We start from the raw sequence: 23156 nt of genomic DNA on the forward strand, positions 1-23156 counted from the left end.
CCAACAAATTATCAATGTCTATTGATGTTAGAATGGCAGGTTGAACTGACGTCAAAAGTCAGATGTTTATCAGACGTTGGGATTTGGTCACCATATCTTACAGCTTAATGTTTGTAATTTACGTCAATTTGACATCAGGATGTGACGTTTGGAAGATGTTGTATTTTGGTTACATAACAGCACAAATTAAAACCAACAAATTATCAATGTCTATTGATGTTAGAATGGCAGGTTGAACTGACGTTAAAGTTCAGATGTTTATCAGAGGTTGGGATTTGGTCACCATACCTTACAGCTTAATGTTGGTAATTTACGTCAATTTGACATCAGGATGTGACGTTTGGAAGATGTTGGATTTTGGTTACATAACATCACTACTCATAACCAACAAATTATCAATGTCTATTGATGTTAGAATGGCAAGTTGATCTGACGTTAAAATTCAGACGCTAATCAGACATTGGGATTTGGTCACCATACTTTACAGCTTAATGTTGGTAATTTACGTCAATTTGACATCAGGATGTGACGTTTGGAAGATGTTGGATTTTAGTTGCATAACATCACTACTTAAAACCAACAAATTATCAACGTCTATTGATGTTAGAATGGCAGGTTGAACTGACGTTAAAATTCAGACGTTAATCAGAGGTTGGGATTTGGTCACCATACCTTACAGCTTAATTTTGGTAATTTACATCAATTTGACATCAGGATGTGACGTTTGCAAGATGTTGGATTTTGGTTACATAACATCACTACTTAAAATCAACAACTTATCAATGTCTATTGATGTTAGAATGGCAGGTTGAACTGACGTTAAAATTCAGATGTTTATCAGACGTTGGGATTTGGTCACCATACCTTACAGCTTAATGTTGGTAATTTACGTCAATTTGACATCAGGATGTGACATTTGAAAGATGTTGGATTTTGGTTACATAACATCACAAAATAAAACAAACAATTTATCAACGTCTATTGATGTTAGAATGGCAGGTTGAACTGACGTTAAAATTCAGACATTTATCAGACGTTGGGATTTGGTCACCATACCTTACAGCTTAATGTTGGTAATTTACATCAATTTGACATGAGGATGTGACGTTTGGAAGATGTTGGATTTTGGTTACATAACATCACTACTTAAAACCAACAAATTATCAATGTCTATTGATGTTAGAATGGCAGGTTGAACTGACGTTAAAATTCAGATGTTTATCAGACATTGGGATTTGGTCACCATATCTTACAGCTTAATGTTGGTAATTTACGTCAATTTGACATCAGGATGTGACGTTTGGAAGATGTTGTATTTTGGTTACATAACAGCACAAATTAAAACCAACAAATTATCAATGTCTATTGATGTTAGAATGGCAGGTTCAACTGACGTTAAAATTCAGACGTTTATCAAACGTTGGGATTTGGTCACCATAACTTACAGCTTAATGTTGGTAATTTACGTCAATTTGACATCAGGATGTGACGTTTGGAAGATGTTGGATTTTGGTTACATAACATCACTACTTATAACCAACAAATTATCAACGTCTATTGATGTTAGAATGGCAAGTTGAACTGACGTTAAAATTCAGACGTTAATCAGAGGCTGGGATTTGGTCACCATACCTTACAACTAAGTGTTGTTAATTTACGTCAATTTGATATCAGGATGTGACGTTTGGAAGATGTTGGATTTTGGTTACATAACATCACTACTTATAACCAACAAATTATCAACGTCTATTGATGTTAGAATGGCAAGTTGAACTGACGTTAAAATTCAGACGTTTATCAGACGTTGGGATTTGGTCACCAAACCTTACAGCTTATTGTTGGTAATTTACGTAAATTTGACCTCAGGATGTGACGTTTGGAAGATGTTGGATTTTGGTTACATAACATCACAAAATAAAACCAACAAATTTTCAACGTCTATTAACGTTAGAATGGCAAGTTGAACTGACGTTAAAATTCAGACGTTTATCAGACGTTGGGATTTGGTCACCAAACCTTACAGCTTAATGTTGGTAATTCACGTAAATTTGACCTCAGGATGTGACGTTTGGAAGATGTTGGATTTTGGTTACATAACATCACAAAATAAAACCAACAAATTTTCAACGTCTATTAACGTTAGAATGGCAGGTTGAACTGACGTTAAAATTCAGATGTTTATCAGACGTTGTTATTTGGTCACCAAACCTTACAGCTTATTGTTGGTAATTCACGTAAATTTGACCTCAGGATGTGACGTTTGGAAGATGTTGGATTTTGGTTACATAACATCACAAAATAAAACCAACAAATTTTCAACGTCTATTAACGTTAGAATGGCAGGTTGAACTGACGTTAAAATTCAGATGTTTATCAGACGTTGGGATTTGGTCACCATACCTTACAGCTTAATGTTGGTAATTTACGTCAATTTGACATCAGGATGTGACGTTTGGAAGATGTTGGATTTTGGTTGCATAACATTACAACTTAAAACCAACAAATTGTCAACGTCTATTGATGTTAGAATGGCAGGTTGAACTGATGTTAAAATTCAGACGTTCATCAGACGTTGGGATTTGGTCACCATATCTTACAGCTTAATGTTGGTAATTTACTTCAATTTGACATCAGGATGTGACGTTTGGAAGATGTTGGATTTTGGTTACATAACATCACTACTTAAAACCAACAAATTATCAATGTCTATTGATGTTAGAATGGCAGGTTGAACTGACGTTAAAAGTCAGATGTTTATCAGACATTGGGATTTGGTCACCATATCTTACAGCTTAATGTTGGTAATTTACGTCAATTTGACATCAGGATGTGACGTTTGGAAGATGTTGTATTTTGGTTACATAACAGCACAAATTAAAACCAACAAATTATCAATGTCTATTGATGTTAGAATGGCAGGTTGAACTGACGTTAAAATTCAGACGTTTATCAAACGTTGGGATTTGGTCACCATAACTTACAGCTTAATGTTGGTAATTTACGTCAATTTGACATCAGGATGTGACGTTTGGAAGATGTTGGATTTTGGTTACATAACATCACTACTTATAACCAACAAATTATCAACGTCTATTGATGTTAGAATGGCAAGTTGAACTGACATTAAAATTCAGACGTTAATCAGAGGCTGGGATTTGGTCACCATACCTTACAACTAAATGTTGTTAATTTACGTCAATTTGACATCAGGATGTGACGTTTGGAAGATGTTGGATTTTGGTTACATAACATCACTACTTATAACCAACAAATTATCAACGTCTATTGATGTTAGAATGGCAAGTTGAACTGACGTTAAAATTCAGACGTTTATCAGACGTTGGGATTTGGTCACCAAACCTTACAGCTTATTGTTGGTAATTTACGTAAATTTGACCTCAGGATGTGACGTTTGGAAGATGTTGGATTTTGGTTACATAACATCACAAAATAAAACCAACAAATTTTCAACGTCTATTAACGTTAGAATGGCAGGTTGAACTGACGTTATAATTCAGACGTTTATCAGACGTTGGGATTTGGTCACCAAACCTTACAGCTTAATGTTGGTAATTTACGTCAATTTGACAACAGGATGTGACGTTTGGAAGATGTTGTATTTTGGTTACATAACATCACTACTCATAACCAACAAATTATCAATGTCTATTGGTGTTAGAATGGCAAGTTGATCTGACGTTAAAATTCAGACGCTAATCAGACATTGGGATTTGGTCACCATACTTTACAGCTTAATGTTGGTAATTTACGTCAATTTGACATCAGGATGTGACGTTTGGAAGATGTTGGATTTTAGTTGCATAACATCACTACTTAAAACCAACAAATTATAAACGTCTATTGATGTTAGAATGGCAGGTTGAACTGACGTTAAAATTCAGACGTTAATCAGAGGTTGGGATTTGGTCACCATACCTTACAGCTTAATGTTGGTAATTTACATCAATTTGACATCAGGATGTGACGTTTGGAAGATGTTGGATTTTGGTTACATAACATCACTACTTAAAACCAACAAATTATCAATGTCTATTGATGTTAGAATGGCAGGTTGAACTGACGTCAAAAGTCAGATGTTTATCAGACGTTGGGATTTGGTCACCATATCTTACAGCTTAATGTTGGTAATTTACGTCAATTTGACATCAGGATGTGACGTTTGGAAGATGTTGTATTTTGGTTACATAACAGCACAAATTAAAACCAACAAATTATCAATGTCTATTGATGTTAGAATGGCAGGTTGAACTGACGTTAAAATTCAGACGTTTATCAAACGTTGGGATTTGGTCACCATAACTTACAGCTTAATGTTGGTAATTTACGTCAATTTGACATCAGGATGTGACGTTTGGAAGATGTTGGATTTTGGTTACATAACATCACTACTTATAACCAACAAATTATCAACGTCTATTGATGTTAGAATGGCATGTTGAACTGACGTTAAAATTCAGACGTTAATCAGAGGCTGGGATTTGGTCACCATACCTTACAACTAAATGTTGTTAATTTACGTCAATTTGACATCAGGATGTGACGTTTGGAAGATGTTGGATTTTGGTTACATAACATCACTACTTATAACCAACAAATTATCAACGTCTATTGATGTTAGAATGGCAAGTTGAACTGACGTTAAAATTCAGACGTTTATCAGACGTTGGGATTTGGTCACCAAACCTTACAGCTTATTGTTGGTAATTTACGTAAATTTGACCTCAGGATGTGACGTTTGGAAGATGTTGGATTTTGGTTACATAACATCACAAAATAAAACCAACAAATTTTCAACGTCTGTTAACGTTAGAATGGCAGGTTGAACTGACGTTAAAATTCAGATGTTTATCAGACGTTGGGATTTGGTCACCAAACCTTACAGCTTATTGTTGGTAATTTACGTAAATTTGACCTCAGGATGTGACGTTTGGAAGATGTTGGATTTTGGTTGCATAACATCACTACTTAAAACCAACAAATTATCAACGTCTATTGATGTTAGAATGGCAGGTTGAACTGACATTAAAATTCAGACTTTTATCAGACGTTGGGATTTGGTCACCATACCATACAGCTTAATGTTGGTAATTTACATCAATTTGACATCAGGATGTGACGTTTGGAAGATGTTTTATTTTGGTTACATAACATCACTACTTAAAACCAACAAATTATCAATGTCTATTGATGTTAGAATGGCAGGTTGAACTGACGTTAAAATTCAGATGTTTATCAGACGTTGGGATTTGGTCACCATACCTTACAGCTTAATGTTGGTAATGTACGTCAATTTGACATCAGGATGTGACGTTTGGAAGATGTTGGATTTTGGTTACATAACATCACTACTTATAACCAACAAATAATCAACGTCTATTGATGTTAGAATGGCAAGTTGAACTGACGTTAAAATTCAGACGTTTATCAGACGTTGGGATTTGGTCACCAAACCTTACAGCTTATTGTTGGTAATTTACGTAAATTTGACCTCAGGATGTGACGTTTGGAAGATGTTGGATTTTGGTTACATAACATCACAAAATAAAACCAACAAATTTTCAAAGTCTATTAACGTTAGAATGGCAGGTTGAACTGACGTTAAAATTCAGATGTTTATCAGACGTTGGGATTTGGTCACCATACCCTACAGCTTAATGTTGGTAATTTACGTCAATTTGACATCAGGATGTGACGTTTGGAAGATGTTGTATTTTGGTTACATAACATCACTACTCATAACCAACAAATTATCAATGTCTATTGGTGTTAGAATGGCAAGTTGATCTGACGTTAAAATTCAGACGCTAATCAGACATTGGGATTTGGTCACCATACTTTACAGCTTAATGTTGGTAATTTACATCAATTTGACATCAGGATGTGACGTTTGGAAGATGTTGGATTTTGGTTACATAACATCACTACTTAAAACCAACAAATTATCAATGTCTATTGATGTTAGAATGGCAGGTTGAACTGACGTTAAAATTCAGATGTTTATCAGACGTTGGGATTTGGTCACCATACCTTACAGCTTAATGTTGGTAATTTACGTCAATTTGACATCAGGATGTGACGTTTGAAAGATGTTGGATTTTGGTTGCATAACATTACAACTTAAAACCAACAAATTGTCAATGTCTATTGATGTTAGAATGGCAGGTTGAACTGATGTTAAAATTCAGACGTTTATCAGACGTTGGGATTTGGTCACCATATCTTACAGCTTAATGTTGGTAATTTACTTCAATTTGACATCAGGATGTGACGTTTGGAAGATGTTGGATTTTGGTTACATAACATCACTACTTAAAACCAACAAATTATCAATGTCTATTGATGTTAGAATGGCAGGTTGAACTGATGTTAAAAGTCAGATGTTTATCAGACATTGGGATTTGGTCACCATATCTTACAGCTTAATGTTGGTAATTTACGTCAATTTGACATCAGGATGTGACGTTTGGAAGATGTTGTATTTTGGTTACATAACAGCACAAATTAAAACCAACAAATTATCAATGTCTATTGATGTTAGAATGGCAGGTTGAACTGACGTTAAAATTCAGACGTTTATCAAACGTTGGGATTTGGTCACCATAACTTACAGCTTAATGTTGGTAATTTACGTCAATTTGACATCAGGATGTGACGTTTGGAAGATGTTGGATTTTGGTTACATAACATCACTACTTATAACCAACAAATTATCAACGTCTATTGATGTTAGAATGGCAAGTTGAACTGACGTTAAAATTCAGACGTTAATCAGAGGCTGGGATATGGTCACCATACCTTACAACTAAATGTTGTTAATTTACATCAATTTGACATCAGGATGTGACGTTTGGAAGATGTTGGATTTTGGTTACATAACATCACTACTTATAACCAACAAATTATCAACGTCTATTGATGTTAGAATGGCAAGTTGAACTGACGTTAAAATTCAGACGTTTATCAGACGTTGGGATTTGGTCACCAAACCTTACAGCTTATTGTTGGTAATTTACGTAAATTTGACCTCAGGATGTGACGTTTGGAAGATGTTGGATTTTGGTTACATAACATCACAAAATAAAACCAACAAATTTTCAACGTCTATTAACGTTAGAATGGCAGGTTGAACTGACGTTAAAATTCAGATGTTTATCAGACGTTGGGATTTGGTCACCAAACCTTACAGCTTATTGTTGGTAATTCACGTAAATTTGACCTCAGGATGTGACGTTTGGAAGATGTTGGATTTTGGTTACATAACATCACAAAATAAAACCAACAAATTTTCAACGTCTATTAACGTTAGAATGGCAGGTTGAACTGACGTTAAAATTCAGACGTTTATCAGACGTTGGGATTTGGTCACCAAACCTTACAGCTTATTGTTGGTAATTTACGTAAATTTGACCTCAGGATGTGACGTTTGGAAGATGTTGGATTTTGGTTGCATAACATCACTACTTAAAACCAACAAATTATCAACGTCTATTGATGTTAGAATGGCAGGTTGAACTGACATTAAAATTCAGACTTTTATCAGACGTTGGGATTTGGTCACCATACCATACAGCTTAATGTTGGTAATTTACATCAATTTGACATCAGGATGTGACGTTTGGAAGATGTTTTATTTTGGTTACATAACATCACTACTTAAAACCAACAAATTATCAATGTCTATTGATGTTAGAATGGCAGGTTGAACTGACGTTAAAATTCAGATGTTTATCAGACGTTGGGATTTGGTCACCATACCTTACAGCTTAATGTTGGTAATGTACGTCAATTTGACATCAGGATGTGACGTTTGGAAGATGTTGGATTTTGGTTACATAACATCACTACTTATAACCAACAAATAATCAAAGTCTATTGATGTTAGAATGGCAAGTTGAACTGACGTCAAAATTCAGACGTTTATCAGACGTTGGGATTTGGTCACCAAACCTTACAGCTTATTGTTGGTAATTTACGTAAATTTGACCTCAGGATGTGACGTTTGGAAGATGTTGGATTTTGGTTACATAACATCACAAAATAAAACCAACAAATTTTCAAAGTCTATTAACGTTAGAATGGCAGGTTGAACTGACGTTAAAATTCAGATGTTTATCAGACGTTGGGATTTGGTCACCATACCCTACAGCTTAATGTTGGTAATTTACGTCAATTTGACATCAGGATGCGACGTTTGGAAGATGTTGTATTTTGGTTACATAACATCACTACTCATAACCAACAAATTATCAATGTCTATTGGTGTTAGAATGGCAAGTTGATCTGACGTTAAAATTCAGACGCTAATCAGACATTGGGATTTGGTCACCATACTTTACAGCTTAATGTTGGTAATTTACATCAATTTGACATCAGGATGTGACGTTTGGAAGATGTTGGATTTTGGTTACATAACATCACTACTTAAAACCAACAAATTATCAATGTCTATTGATGTTAGAATGGCAGGTTGAACTGACGTTAAAATTCAGATGTTTATCAGACGTTGGGATTTGGTCACCATACCTTACAGCTTAATGTTGGTAATTTACGTCAATTTGACATCAGGATGTGACGTTTGGAAGATGTTGGATTTTGGTTGCAAAACATTACAACTTAAAACCAACAAATTGTCAATGTCTATTGATGTTAGAATGGCAGGTTGAACTGATGTTAAAATTCAGACGTTTATCAGACGTTGGGATTTGGTCACCATACCTTACAGCTTAATGTTGGTAATTTACGTCAATTTGACATCAGGATGTGACGTTTGGAAGATGTTGGATTTTGGTTGCATAACATTACAACTTAAAACCAACAAATTGTCAACGTCTATTGATGTTAGAATGGCAGGTTGAACTGATGTTAAAATTCAGACGTTTATCAGACGTTGGGATTTAGTCACCATATCTTACAGCTTAATGTTGGTAATTTACTTCAATTTGACATCAGGATGTGACGTTTGGAAGATGTTGGATTTTGGTTACATAACATCACTACTTAAAACCAACAAATTATCAATGTCTATTGATGTTAGAATGGCAGGTTGAACTGACGTTAAAAGTCAGATGTTTATCAGACATTGGGATTTGGTCACCATATCTTACAGCTTAATGTTGGTAATTTACGTCAATTTGACATCAGGATGTGACGTTTGGAAGATGTTGTATTTTGGTTACATAACAGCACAAATTAAAACCAACAAATTATCAATGTCTATTGATGTTAGAATGGCAGGTTGAACTGACGTTAAAATTCAGACGTTTATCAAACGTTGGGATTTGGTCACCATAACTTACAGCTTAATGTTGGTAATTTACGTCAATTTGACATCAGGATGTGACGTTTGGAAGATGTTGGATTTTGGTTACATAACATCACTACTTATAACCAACAAATTATCAACGTCTATTGATGTTAGAATGGCAACTTGAATTGACGTTAAAATTCAGACGTTAATCAGAGGCTGGGATTTGGTCACCATACCTTACAACTAAATGTTGTTAATTTACGTCAATTTGACATCAGGATGTGACGTTTGGAAGATGTTGGATTTTGGTTACATAACATCACAAAATAAAACCAACAAATTTTCAACGTCTATTAACGTTAGAATGGCAGGTTGAACTGACGTTAAAATTCAGACGTTTATCAGACGTTGGGATTTGGTCACCAAACCTTACAGCTTATTGTTGGTAATTCACGTAAATTTGACCTCAGGATGTGACGTTTGGAAGATGTTGGATTTTGGTTACATAACATCACAAAATAAAACCAACAAATTTTCAACGTCTATTAACGTTAGAATGGCAGGTTGAACTGACGTTAAAATTCAGATCTTTATCAGACGTTGGGATTTGGTCACCATACCTTACAGCTTAATATTGGTAATTTACGTCAATTTGACATCAGGATGTGACGTTTGGAAGATGTTGTATTTTGGTTACATAACATCACTACTTAAAACCAACAAATTATCAACGTCTATTGATGTTAGAATGGCAGGTTGAACTGACGTTAAAATTCAGACGTTAATCAGAGTTTGGGATTTGGTCACCATACTTTACAGCTTAATGTTGGTAATTTACATCAATTTGACATCAGGATGTGACGTTTGGAAGATGTTGGATGTTGGTTACATAACATCACTACTTAAAAACAACAAATTATCAATGTCTATTGATGTTAGAATGGCAGGTTGAACTGACGTTAAAATTCAGACGTTTATCAGACGTTGGGATTTGGTCACCATACCTTACAGCTTAATGTTGGTAATTTACGTCAATTTGACATCAGGATGTGACGTTTGGAAGATGTTGGATTTTGGTTGCATAACATTACAACTTAAAACCAACAAATTGTCAATGTCTATTGATGTTAGAATGGCAGGTTGAACTGATGTTAAAATTCAGACGTTCATCAGACGTTGGGATTTGGTCACCATACCTTACAGCTTAATGTTGGTAATTTACGTCAATTTGACATCAGGATGTGACGTTTGGAAGATGTTGGATTTTGGTTGCATAACATTACAACTTAAAACCAACAAATTGTCAACGTCTATTGATGTTAGAATGGCAGGTTGAACTGATGTTAAAATTCAGACGTTTATCAGACGTTGGGATTTAGTCACCATATCTTACAGCTTAATGTTGGTAATTTACTTCAATTTGACATCAGGATGTGACGTTTGGAAGATGTTGGATTTTGGTTACATAACATCACTACTTAAAACCAACAAATTATCAATGTCTATTGATGTTAGAATGGCAGGTTGAACTGACGTTAAAAGTCAGATGTTTATCAGACATTGGGATTTGGTCACCATATCTTACAGCTTAATGTTGGTAATTTACGTCAATTTGACATCAGGATGTGACGTTTGGAAGATGTTGTATTTTGGTTACATAACAGCACAAATTAAAACCAACAAATTATCAATGTCTATTGATGTTAGAATGGCAGGTTGAACTGACGTTAAAATTCAGACGTTTATCAAACGTTGGGATTTGGTCACCATAACTTACAGCTTAATGTTGGTAATTTACGTCAATTTGACATCAGGATGTGACGTTTGGAAGATGTTGGATTTTGGTTACATAACATCACTACTTATAACCAACAAATTATCAACGTCTATTGATGTTAGAATGGCAAGTTGAATTGACGTTAAAATTCAGACGTTAATCAGAGGCTGGGATTTGGTCACCATACCTTACAACTAAATGTTGTTAATTTACGTCAATTTGACATCAGGATGTGACGTTTGGAAGATGTTGGATTTTGGTTACATAACATCACTACTTATAACCAACAAATTATCAACGACTATTGATGTTAGAATGGCAAGTTGAACTGACGTTAAAATTCAGACGTTTATCAGACGTTGGGATTTGGTCACCAAACCTTACAGCTTATTGTTGGTAATTTACGTAAATTTGACCTCAGGATGTGACATTTGGAAGATGTTGGATTTTGGTTACATAACATCACAAAATAAAACCAACAAATTTTCAACGTTTATTAACGTTAGAATGGCAGGTTGAACTGACGTTAAAATTCAGACGTTTATCAGACGTTGGGATTTGGTCACCAAACCTTACAGCTTATTGTTGGTAATTCACGTAAATTTGACCTCAGGATGTGACGTTTGGAAGATGTTGGATTTTGGTTACATAACATCACAAAATAAAACCAACAAATTTTCAACGTCTATTAACGTTAGAATGGCAGGTTGAACTGACGTTAAAATTCAGATCTTTATCAGACGTTGGGATTTGGTCACCATACCTTACAGCTTAATATTGGTAATTTACGTCAATTTGACATCAGGATGTGACGTTTGGAAGATGTTGTATTTTGGTTACATAACATCACTACTTAAAACCAACAAATTATCAACGTCTATTGATGTTAGAATGGCAGGTTGAACTGACGTTAAAATTCAGACGTTAATCAGAGTTTGGGATTTGGTCACCATACCTTACAGCTTAATGTTGGTAATTTACATCAATTTGACATCAGGATGTAACGTTTGCAAGATGTTGGATTTTGGTTACATAACATCACTACTTAAAACCAACAACTTATCAATGTCTATTGATGTTAGAATGGCAGGTTGAACTGACGTTAAAATTCAGATGTTTATCAGACGTTGGGATTTGGTCACCATACCTTACAGCTTAATGTTGGTAATTTACGTCATTTTGACATCAGGATGTGACATTTGAAAGATGTTGGATTTTGGTTGCATAACATCACAAAATAAAACAAACAATTTATCAACGTCTATTGATGTTAGAATGGCAGGTTGAACTGACGTTAAAATTCAGACATTTATCAGACGTTGGGATTTGGTCACCATACCTTACAGCTTAATGTTGGTAATTTACATCAATTTGACATCAGGATCTGACGTTTGGAAGATGTTGGATTTTGGTTACATAACATCACTACTTAAAACCAACAAATTATCAATGTCTATTGATGTTAGAATGGCAGGTTGAACTGACGTTAAAATTCAGATGTTTATCAGACGTTGGGATTTGGTCACCATACCTTACAGCTTAATGTTGGTAATGTACGTCAATTTGACATCAGGATGTGACGTTTGGAAGATGTTGGATTTTGGTTACATAACATCACTTCTTATAACCAACAAATAATCAACGTCTATTGATGTTAGAATGGCAAGTTGAACTACGTTAAAATTCAGACGTTTATCAGACGTTGGGATTTGGTCACCAAACCTTACAGCTTATTGTTGGTAATTTACGTAAATTTGACCTCAGGATGTGACGTTTGGAAGATGTTGGATTTTGGTTACATAACATCACAAAATAAAACCAACAAATTTTCAAAGTCTATTAACGTTAGAATGGCAGGTTGAACTGACGTTAAAGTTCAGATGTTTATCAGACGTTGGGATTTGGTCACCATACCTTACAGCTTAATGTTGGTAATTTACGTCAATTTGACATCAGGATGTGACGTTTGGAAGATGTTGTATTTTGGTTACACAACATCACTACTCATAACCAACAAATTATCAATGTCTATTGGTGTTAGAATGGCAAGTTGATCTGACGTTAAAATTCAGACGCTAATCAGACATTGGGATTTGGTCACCATACTTTACAGCTTAATGTTGGTAATTTACGTCAATTTGACATCAGGATGTGACGTTTGGAAGATGTTGGATTTTAGTTGCATAACATCACTACTTAAAACCAACAAATTATCAATGTCTATTGATGTTAGAATGGCAGGTTGAACTGACGTTAAAATTCAGACGTTAATCAGAGGTTGGGATTTGGTCACCATACCTTACAGCTTAATGTTGGTAATTTACATCAATTTGACATCAGGATGTGACGTTTGGAAGATGTTGGATTTTGTTTGCATAACATCACTACTTAAAACCAACAAAATATCAACGTCTATTGATGTTAGAATGGCAGGTTGAACTGTTGTTAAAATTCAGGCGTTTATCAGACGTTGGGATTTGGTCACCATACCTTACAGCTTAATGTTGGTAATTTACATCAATTTGACATCAGGATGTGACGTTTGGAAGATGTTGGATTTTGGTTGCATAACATCACTACTTAAAACCAACAAATTATCAACGTCTATTGATGTTAGAATGGCAGGTTGAACTGACGTTAAAATTCAGATGTTTATCAGACGTTGGGATTTGGTCACCATACCTTACAGCTTAATGTTGGTAATTTACGTCATTTTGACATCAGGATGTGACATTTGAAAGATGTTGGATTTTGGTTGCATAACATCACAAAATAAAACCAACAAATTATCAACGTCTATTGATGTTAGAATGGCAGGTTGAACTGACGTTAAAATTCAGACGTTAATCAGAGGTTGGGATTTGGTCACCATACCTTACAACTAAATGTTGGTAATTTACGTCAATTTGACATCAGGATGTGACGTATGGAAGATGTTGGACTTTGGTTGCATAACATCACTACTTAAAACCAACAAATTATCAACGTCTATTGATGTTAGAATGGCAGGTTGAACTGTTGTTAAAATTCAGGCGTTCATCAGATGTTGGGATTTGGTCACCATACCTTACAGCTTAATGCTGGTAATTTACATCAATTTGACATCAGGATGTGACGTTTGGAAGATGTTGGATTTTGGTTGCATAACATCACTACTTAAAACCAACAAAATATCAACGTCTATTGATGTTAGAATGGCAGGTTGAACTGACGTTAAAATTCAGACGTTAATCAGAGGTTGGGATTTGGTCACCATACCTTACAACTAAATGTTGGTAATTTACGTCAATTTGACATCAGGATGTGACGTTTGGAAGATGTTGGATTTTGGTTGCATAACATCACAAAATAAAACCAACAAATTATCAACGTCTATTGATGTTAGAATGGCAGGTTGAACTGACGTTAAAATTCAGACGTTTATCAGACGTTGGTATTTGGTCACCATACCATACAGCTTAATGTTGGTAATTTACATCAATTTGACATCAGGATGTGACGTTTGGAAGATGTTGGATTTTGGTTACATAACATCACTACTTAAAACCAACAAATTATCAACGTCTATTGATGTTAGAATGGCAGGTTGAACTGACGTTAAAATTCAGACGTTAATCAGAGGTTGGGATTTGGTCACCATACCTTACAACTAAATGTTGGTAATTTACGTCAATTTGACATCAGGATGTGACGTTTGGAAGATGTTGGATTTTGGTTGCATAACATCACTACTTAAAACCAACAAATTATCAACGTCTATTGATGTTAGAATGGCAGGTTGAACTGACGTTAAAATTCAGGCGTTTATCAGATGTTGGGATTTGGTCACCATACCTTACAGCTTAATGCTGGTAATTTACATCAATTTGACATCAGGATGTGACGTTTGGAAGATGTTGGATTTTGGTTGCATAACATCACTACTTAAAACCAACAAATTATCAACGTCTATTGATGTTAGAATGGCAGGTTGAACTGACGTTAAAATTCAGACGTTTATCAGACGTTGGGATTTGGTCACCATACCTTACAGCTTAATGTTGGTAATTTACGTCAATTTGACATGAGGATGTGACGTTTGGAAGATGTTGGATTTTGGTTGCATAACATCACTACTTAAAACCAACAAATTATCAACGTCTATTGATGTTAGAATGGCAGGTTGAACTGTTGTTAAAATTCAGGCGTTTATCAGACGTTGGGATTTGGTCACCATACCTTACAGCTTAATGTTGGTAATTTACGTCATTTTGACATCAGGATGTGACATTTGAAAGATGTTGGATTTTGGTTGCATAACATCACAAAATAAAACCAACAAATTATCAACGTCTATTGATGTTAGAATGGCAGGTTGAACTGACGTTAAAATTCAGACGTTAATCAGAGGTTGTGATTTGGTCACCATACCTTACAACTAAATGTTGGTAATTTACGTCAATTTGACATCAGGATGTGACGTATGGAAGATGTTGGATTTTGGTTGCATAACATCACTACTTAAAACCAACAAATTATCAACGTCTATTGATGTTAGAATGGCAGGTTGAACTGACGTTAAAATTCAGATGTTTATCAGACGTTGGGATTTGGTCACCATACCTTACAGCTTAATGTTGGTAATGTACGTCAATTTGACATCAGGATGTGACGTTTGGAAGATGTTGGATTTTGGTTACATAACATCACTACTTATAACCAACAAATAATCAACGTCTATTGATGTTAGAATGGCAAGTTGAACTGACGTTAAAATTCAGACGTTTATCAGACGTTGGGATTTGGTCACCAAACCTTACAGCTTATTGTTGGTAATTTACGTAAATTTGACCTCAGGATGTGACGTTTGGAAGATGTTGGATTTTGGTTACATAACATCACAAAATAAAACCAACAAATTTTCAAAGTCTATTAACGTTAGAATGGCAGGTTGAACTGACGTTAAAGTTCAGATGTTTATCAGACGTTGGGATTTGGTCACCATACCTTACAGCTTAATGTTGGTAATTTACGTCAATTTGACATCAGGATGTGACGTTTGGAAGATGTTGTATTTTGGTTACATAACATCACTACTCATAAACAAAACAAATTATCAATGTCTATTGGTGTTAGAATGGCAAGTTGATCTGACGTTAAAATTCAGACGCTAATCAGACATTGGGATTTGGTCACCATACTTTACAGCTTAATGTTGGTAATTTACGTCAATTTGACATCAGGATGTGACGTTTGGAAGATGTTGGATTTTAGTTGCATAACATCACTACTTAAAACCAACAAATTATCAATGTCTATTGATGTTAGAATGGCAGGTTGAACTGACGTTAAAATTCAGACGTTAATCAGAGGTTGGGATTTGGTCACCATACCTTACAGCTTAATGTTGGTAATTTACATCAATTTGACATCAGGATGTGACGTTTGGAAGATGTTGGATTTTGGTTACATAACATCACTACTTAAAACCAACAACTTATCAATGTCTATTGATGTTAGAATGGCAGGTTGAACTGACGTTAAAATTCAGATATTTATCAGACCTTGGGATTTGGTCACCATACCTTACAGCTTAATGTTGGTAATTTACATCAATTTGACATCAGGATGTGACGTTTGGAAGATGTTGGATTTTGGTTGCATAACATCACTACTTAAAACCAACAAATTATCAATGTCTATTGATGTTAGAATGGCAGGTTGAACTGACGTTAAAATTCAGATGTTTATCAGACGTTGGGATTTGGTCACCATACCTTACAGCTTAATGTTGGTAATTTACGTCCATTTGACATCAGGATGTGATGTTTGGAAGATGTTGGATTTTGGTTGCATAACATCACTACTGAAAACCAACAAATTATCAACGTCTATTGATGTTAAAATGGCAAATTGAACTGATGTTAAAATTCAGACGTTGGGATTTGGTCACCATACCTTACAGCTTAATGTTGGTAATTTATGTCAATTTGACATCAGGATGTGACATTTGAAAGATGTTGGATTTTGGTTGCATAACATCACAAAATAAAACCAATAAATTATCAACGTCTATTGATGTTAGAATGGCAGGTTGAACTGACGTTAAAATTCAGACGTTAATCAGAGGTTGGGATTTGGTCACCATACCTTACAACTAAATGTTGGTAATTTACGTCAATTTGACATCAGGATGTGACGTTTGGAAGATGTTGGATTTTGGTTGCATAACATCACTATTTAAAACCAACAAATTATCAACGTCTATTGATGTTAGAATGGCAGGTTGAACTGACGTTAAAATTCAGGCGTTTATCAGACGTTGGGATTTGGTCACCATACCTTACAGCTTAACGCTGGTAATTTACATCAATTTGACATCAGGATGTGACGTTTGGAAGATGTTGGATTTTGGTTGCATAACATCACTACTTAAAACCAACAAATTATCAATGTCTATTGATGTTAGATTGGCAGGTTGAACTGACGCTAAAAGTCAGATGTTTATCAGACGTTGGGATTTGGTCACCATACCTTACAGCTTAATGTTGGTAATTTACGTCAATTTGACATCAGGATGTGACGTTTGGAAGATGTTGGATTTTGGTTGCATAACATCACTACTTAAAACCAACAAATTATCAACGTCTATTGATGTTAGAATGGCAGGTTGAACTGACATTAAAATTCAGACTTTTATCAGGCGTTGGGATTTGGTCACCATACCATACAGCTTAATGTTGGTAATTTACATCAATTTGACATCAGGATGTGACGTTTGGAAGATGTTGGATTTTGGTTACATAACATCACAAAATAAAACCAACAAATTATCAATGTCTATTGATGTTAGAATGGCAGGTTGAACTGACGTTAAAACTCAGATGTTTATCAGACGTTGGGATTTGGTCACCATACCTTACAGCTTAATGTTGATAATTTACGTCAATTTGACATCAGGATGTGACGTTTGGAAGATGTTGTATTTTGGTTACATAACATCACTACTCATAACCAACAAATTATCAATGTCTATTGGTGTTAGAATGGCAAGTTGAACTGACGTTAAAATTCAGACGTTAATCAGAGGTTGGGATTTGGTCACCATACCTTACAGCTTAATGTTGGTAATTTACAACAATTTGACATCAGGATGTGACGTTTGCAAGATGTTGGATTTTGGTTACATAACATCACTACTTAAAACCAACAACTTATCAATGTCTATTGATGTTAGAATGGCAGGTTGAACTGACGTTAAAATTCAGATGTTTATCAGACGTTGGGATTTGGTCACCATACCTTACAGCTTAATGTTGGTAATTTCCGTCAATTTGACATCAGGATGTGACATTTGAAAGATGTTGGATTTCGTTTGCATAACATCACAAAATAAAACCAACAAATTATCAATGTCTATTGATGTTAGAATGGCAGGTTGAACTGACGTTAAAATTCAGACGTTAATCAGAGGTTGGGATTTGGTCACCATACCTTACAACTAAATGTTGGTAATTTACATCAATTTGACATCAGGATGTGACGTTTGGAAGATGTTGGATTTTGGTTGCATAACATCACTACTTAAAACCAACAAATTATCAACGTCTATTGATGTTAGAATGGCAGGTTGAACTGACGTTAAAATTCAGATATTTATCAGACCTTGGGATTTGGTCACCATACCTTACAGCTTAATGTTGGTAATTTACATCAATTTGACATCAGGATGTGACGTTTGGAAGATGTTGGATTTTGGTTGCATAACATCACTACTTAAAACCAACAAATTATCAATGTCTATTGATGTTAGAATGGCAGGTTGAACTGACGTTAAAATTCAGATGTTTATCAGACGTTGGGATTTGGTCACCATACCTTACAGCTTAATGTTGGTAATTTACGTCAATTTGACATCAGGATGTGACATTTGAAAGATGTTGGATTTTGGTTGCATAACATCACAAAATAAAACCAACAAATTATCAACGTCTATTGATGTTAGAATGGCAGGTTGAACTGACGTTAAAATTCAGATGTTTATCAGACTTTGGGATTTGGTCACCATACCTTACAGCTTAATGTTGGTAATTTACGTCAATTTGACATCAGGATGTGACATTTGAAAGATGTTGGATTTTGGTTGCATAACATCACTACTTAAAACCAACAAATTATCAACGTCTATTGATGTTAGAATGGCAAGTTGAACTGACGTTAAAATTCAGACGTTAATCAGAGGTTGGGATTTGGTCACCATACCTTACAGCTTAATGTTGGTAATTTACATCAATTTGACATCAGGATGTGACGTTTGCAAGATGTTGGATTTTGGTTACATAACATCACTACTTAAAACCAACAACTTATCAATGTCTATTGATGTTAGAATGGCAGGTTGAACTGACGTTAAAATTCAGATGTTTATCAGACGTTGGGATTTGGTCACCATACCTTACAGCTTAATGTTGGTAATTCACGTCAATTTGACATCAGGATGTGACATTTGAAAGATGTTGGATTTTGGTTGCATAACATCACAAAATAAAACCAACAAATTATCAACGTCTATTGATGTTAGAATGGCAGGTTGAACTGACGTTAAAATTCAGACGTTTATCAAACGTTGGGATTGGTCACCATAACTTACAGCTTAATGTTGGTAATTTACGTCAATTTGACATCAGGATGTGACGTTTGGAAGATGTTGTATTTTGGTTACATAACATCACTACTCATAACCAACAAATTATCAATGTCTATTGGTGTTAGAATGGCAAGTTGAACTGACGTTAAAATTCAGACGTTAATCAGACACTGGGATTTGGTCACCATACCTTACAGCTTAATGTTGGTAATTTACGTCAATTTGACATCAGGATGTGACGTTTGGAAGATGTTGGATTTTAGCTGCATAACATCACTACTTAAAACCAACAAATTATCAACGTCTATTGATGTTAGAATGGCAGGTTGAACTGACGTTAAAATTCAGATGTTTATCAGACGTTGGGATTTGGTCACCATAACTTACAGCTTAATGTTGGTAATTTACATCATTTTGACATCAGGATGTGACATTTGAAAGATGTTGGATTTTGGTTGCATAACATCACAAAATAAAACCAACAAATTATCAACGTCTATTGATGTTAGAATGGCAGGTTGAACTGACGTTAAAATTCAGACGTTAATCAGAGGTTGGGATTTGGTCACCATACCTTACAACTAAATGTTGGTAATTTACGTCAATTTGACATCAGGATGTGACGTATGGAAGATGTTGGATTTTGGTTGCATAACATCACTACTTAAAACCAACAAATTATCAACGTCTATTGATGTTAGAATGGCAGGTTGAACTGACGTTAAAATTCAGACGTTAATCAGAGGTTGGGATTTGGTCACCATACCTTACAACTAAATGTTGGTAATTTACGTCAATTTGACATCAGGATGTGACGTATGGAAGATGTTGGATTTTGGTTGCATAACATCACTACTTAAAACCAACAAATTATCAACGTCTATTGATGTTAGAATGGCAGGTTGAACTGACGTTAAAATTCAGATGTTTATCAGACGTTGGGATTTGGTCACCATACCTTACAGCTTAATGTTGGTAATGTACGTCAATTTGACATCAGGATGTGACGTTTGGAAGATGTTGGATTTTGGTTACATAACATCACTACTTATAACCAACAAATAATCAACGTCTATTGATGTTAGAATGGCAAGTTGAACTGACGTTAAAATTCAGACGTTTATCAGACGTTGGGATTTGGTCACCAAACCTTACAGCTTTTTGTTGGTAATTTACGTAAATTTGACCTCAGGATGTGACGTTTGGAAGATGTTGGATTTTGGTTACATAACATCACAAAATAAAACCAACAAATTTTCAAAGTCTATTAACGTTAGAATGGCAGGTTGAACTGACGTTAAAGTTCAGATGTTTATCAGACGTTGGGATTTGGTCACCATACCTTACAGCTTAATGTTGGTAATTTACGTCAATTTGACATCAGGATGTGACGTTTGGAAGATGTTGTATTTTGGTTACATAACATCACTACTCATAAACAAAACAAATTATCAATGTCTATTGGTGTTAGAATGGCAAGTTGATCTGACGTTAAAATTCAGACGCTAATCAGACATTGGGATTTGGTCACCATACTTTACAGCTTAATGTTGGTAATTTACGTCAATTTGACATCAGGATGTGACGTTTGGAAGATGTTGGATTTTAGTTGCATAACATCACTACTTAAAACCAACAAATTATCAATGTCTATTGATGTTAGAATGGCAGGTTGAACTGACGTTAAAATTCAGACGTTAATCAGAGGTTGGGATTTGGTCACCATACCTTACAGCTTAATGTTGGTAATTTACATCAATTTGACATCAGGATGTGACGTTTGGAAGATGTTGGATTTTGGTTACATAACATCACTACTTAAAACCAACAACTTATCAATGTCTATTGATGTTAGAATGGCAGGTTGAACTGACGTTAAAATTCAGATATTTATCAGACCTTGGGATTTGGTCACCATACCTTACAGCTTAATGTTGGTAATTTACATCAATTTGACATCAGGATGTGACGTTTGGAAGATGTTGGATTTTGGTTGCATAACATCACTACTTAAAACCAACAAATTATCAATGTCTATTGATGTTAGAATGGCAGGTTGAACTGACGTTAAAATTCAGATGTTTATCAGACGTTGGGATTTGGTCACCATACCTTACAGCTTAATGTTGGTAATTTACGTCCATTTGACATCAGGATGTGATGTTTGGAAGATGTTGGATTTTGGTTGCATAACATCACTACTTAAAACCAACAAATTATCAACGTCTATTGATGTTAAAATGGCAAATTGAACTGATGTTAAAATTCAGACGTTGGGATTTGGTCACCATACCTTACAGCTTAATGTTGGTAATTTATGTCAATTTGACATCTGGATGTGACATTTGAAAGATGTTGGATTTTGGTTGCATAACATCACAAAATAAAACCAATAAATTATCAACGTCTATTGATGTTAGAATGGCAGGTTGAACTGACGTTAAAATTCAGACGTTAATCAGACGTTGGGATTTGGTCACCATACCTTACAACTAAATGTTGGTAATTTATGTCAATTTGACATCAGGATGTGACGTTTGGAAGATGTTGGATTTTGGTTGCATAACATCACTATTTAAAACCAACAAATTATCAACGTCTATTGATGTTAGAATGGCAGGTTGAACTGACGTTAAAATTCAGGCGTTTATCAGACGTTGGGATTTGGTCACCATACCTTACAGCTTAACGCTGGTAATTTACATCAATTTGACATCAGGATGTGACGTTTGGAAGATGTTGGATTTTGGTTGCATAACATCACTACTTAAAACCAACAAATTATCAATGTCTATTGATGTTAGATTGGCAGGTTGAACTGACGCTAAAAGTCAGATGTTTATCAGACGTTGGGATTTGGTCACCATACCTTACAGCTTAATGTTGGTAATTTACGTCAATTTGACATCAGGATGTGACGTTTGGAAGATGTTGGATTTTGGTTGCATAACATCACTACTTAAAACCAACAAATTATCAACGTCTATTGATGTTAGAATGGCAGGTTGAACTGACATTAAAATTCAGACTTTTATCAGGCGTTGGGATTTGGTCACCATACCATACAGCTTAATGTTGGTAATTTACATCAATTTGACATCAGGATGTGACGTTTGGAAGATGTTGGATTTTGGTTACATAACATCACAAAATAAAACCAACAAATTATCAATGTCTATTGATGTTAGAATGGCAGGTTGAACTGACGTTAAAACTCAGATGTTTATCAGACGTTGGGATTTGGTCACCATACCTTACAGCTTAATGTTGGTAATTTACGTCAATTTGACATCAGGATGTGACGTTTGGAAGATGTTGTATTTTGGTTACATAACATCACTACTCATAACCAACAAATTATCAATGTCTATTGGTGTTAGAATGGCAAGTTGAACTGACGTTAAAATTCAGACGTTAATCAGAGGTTGGGATTTGGTCACCATACCTTACAGCTTAATGTTGGTAATTTACAACAATTTGACATC

This window comes from Hoplias malabaricus, chromosome X2 (genome assembly GCF_029633855.1).
Source record: "Hoplias malabaricus isolate fHopMal1 chromosome X2, fHopMal1.hap1, whole genome shotgun sequence".
Lineage (NCBI taxonomy): Eukaryota > Metazoa > Chordata > Actinopteri > Characiformes > Erythrinidae > Hoplias > Hoplias malabaricus.